Raw genomic sequence first — 3,044 nt, 5'->3', positions numbered from 1 at the left:
AAAATATTATACATAATATATATACATAATTATATATTATATATATATATATATATATATTATATATATATATATATATTGGAATATATATTGGTAATATATCAAATTTATATTTGTGTTGTAGTCTGCTTCACTATTCAAACTGAATTTTGGAGGTCCCATTCACAAAGACAAACTTTGTGCATGTTGCATTTGAAATGTTAGCATACACTGGATTTCTGGCTTAGGCATTATGCATTTAGTTTGCTTCTTTGAGAAAATGGTAAACTTTTTTGAAAGGTAGATCTAACAGCTGTTTAGTTTATAGTCGTTTGTTTCACATATATTTTTATTGATATATTTCATTGTACTACAGATCCCTGACAGATATTTCATATTGTAGGCTATATTATTGTGGTTGTCTCTAAGGTTTGGTAAGTAAAAAATTAGTTGATGCTTCTGTTGTTTATTAGCTTATTTGTATCATATCTTATATTTTAGGTAAATTGGATTTTTCTGTTTATGGGAAAGTCATGCAGTTCTTCTGTAGTTATTAAGTAATTGGTAAACATAAGTATATTATTTTAATTGCAAAGGGTTTCTATAAAACACTGCTTAAAAGATCAGTCAGTAAGTTCAATTCTATCAAGATCAGTCAGTAAGTTCAATTTTATCAAGATCAGTCAGTAAGTTCAATTTTATCAAGTAAAGATCATAGATTAATTAATATAAATTTTGATGATTGTGAAAAGTTATTAGATTACGATAAAAAAAAAATCATTGCAAAAAACAATTCAGGAAAGGTAATACAATGAATACAAAATAATTAAAATCCATTTTTTAACATTACCTGGCATAGAACTTTTGTGTTAGGCTTGGGTACATAGACACAATATTTTCTGTTTATCTAAATTTGTGTTTTGTGAATAGAATTGTGTTATTTGTACTGTTGGGTTATTAATGCATTAGTTAGCTATTAAAACGTATACAAGGCTTGCCACACATACAAGATTTAATCAGAATAACTTGGAAGTACCGTAATCGGTCATTGCAACGTGTGGCTAAGGTCTTGATCTTGCAGAGTTAGAGGATAGTTTGCTGAATTGCAAGTTTACACTAGTCTCGAGCCCTGTTTATGTTAAGCACGTAATGTTTAAGGCCAACAAATAACTTGGTGTTGTTTTTGTTAAGCCGCACTCTCTTTACCCCTCCCACATGCTTCTTCCAGGCGGAGGGTCAGGTAATATCACCACTGAGATTTTTGTTACGTCCTTAGTTCTGTTCTTGTTTTTGTGCTTTGTTTTCATCTTTTTTTCTCTGTCTCTCTCTTTTCTTTGCTTTTGGTGGTCTTTTTTCTATTTATTATTCTTGTTCTTGTTTTTTTCTCTCTGTCTGTCTCTGTCTGTCTCTCCCTCTCCCCCTCCCTCTCCCTCTCCCTCTCCCTCTCCCTCTCCCTCTTCCTCTCCCTTTCCCTTTCCCTTTCCCTTTCCCTTTCCCTTTCCCTTTCCCTTCCTTTCCTTTCCTTTCCTTTCCTTTCCTTTCCTTTCCTTTCCTTTCCTTTCCTTTCCTTTCCTTTCCCTTCCCTTCCCTTCCCTTCCCTTCCCTTCCCTTCCCTTCCCTTCCCTTCCCTTCCCTTCCCTTCCCTTTTTCCCTTTCCCTTTCCCTTTCCCTTTCCCTTTCCCTCTCCCTTTCCCTCTCCCTCTCCTCTTCCTCTTCCTCTTCCTCTTCCTCTTGCTCTTGCTCTTTCTCTTCTACATCTTCATCCATCTCTTCTTCCACTACATCATTATCATCCCTTTTTTCCTTTTTTGTTTTTCCCTCTTCCTTTCTCAGGCAAACTTCTTGTGCTCTCAGTATTATTTGTCTCTCATTGCCTTTGAGTAAATGATTGAAAAGGCCTGTTGTGAGAGAGAGATTTTATCTGTATTGTTTGCATTTTTTAAAATCAGTGTAGTATGGCTTCATGTATTAGATTTTTGTAGAGCTTTTTTGCTCTTGCACTTTAGATATTTCTTGTAATTTTGAAGTTATATGAACAGCATGAACTAGTCATATACTTTGTTGGTTGTAGAAAAAGCAGTCTGACCCTTCTCCACACTGTACTTACTTTTGATCTCAGAACATAGCATTGTTTTCACATCAATTGGTCATACTTTGGGAGATAGTTGGGTAGTGGTAGCTAATGATGAAGTAATAATTTCAAGATGAGAAAGGTCGTGAAAGTGAGTCGGGGCCTTGCCTTCAGAAGTGTAATGAGTATTCATAGGTCTTAGAGGAAGATATGTAATTTAGTATTGTTACCAGGTAGTGCTCAACAGCAGTTTGTGACTGAAGAGGAACGTGAAGCGAGGATGTGTAATCCGTGTTTTTGAAAAACGGGCAGAGAATCTGTCTTTCTCCTCAGTGGTGTTTAACATTTTCATTTGTAAAAAACAATAATGAATTGATTTATTCTAGAAATATAAAAGCAATTGTATTCTTATATGTAGTACAATGTTACTTTTGTGGAAGGTAATTACTTTCTATTTGGAAAAATATCAAAGTGAAAATACAACTTATTAAATAATTATTGTTTCCTAGGGATTTTTAGAAATGCCAAGGAACTTGTCAAAAAGACTTTATCTGAAGTAGAGCTAAATGGGAGGAAGTAGAAAATTTAACCATCCTAGGATTAGGAAGTTAAACAGGAGAAGAGGGAAATCTATATACAGCAGATGTACAATGAAAAAGCGAAATCATCTGTAATTAAGTATATGTTACCATTCAAATAGCAATATATGCAAATGATATCCTCTTAGAGTAACTTGGAGAATGAAAAGATTTACCAATTTCTGTCACAAGGTAAGGAGTCGATGAACCTCATGTTGGTTTCAAGTTGTCTTTGGAGTGTTGGTAAATATGGATTCAGCATCCGAGTATTTATATTGTTGTTAGCGAGGTGTAAGTACCAGTATAGATGTAGCTTAGTTTTCTTGTTAGTGCTAGATATGTATGTGATCAGGAAGAAAGATTAGAAAGTTTCGAGAGGGATTGGTATACTCTCGTTGGCTGAGGTCTTGAATATT

Source organism: Penaeus monodon, chromosome 8 (genome assembly GCF_015228065.2).
Source record: "Penaeus monodon isolate SGIC_2016 chromosome 8, NSTDA_Pmon_1, whole genome shotgun sequence".
In the NCBI taxonomy this organism is placed as follows: Eukaryota; Metazoa; Arthropoda; class Malacostraca; order Decapoda; family Penaeidae; genus Penaeus; species Penaeus monodon.
The sequence above is the reverse complement of the archived record's forward strand: the minus strand, read 5'-3'. Positions refer to the sequence as shown.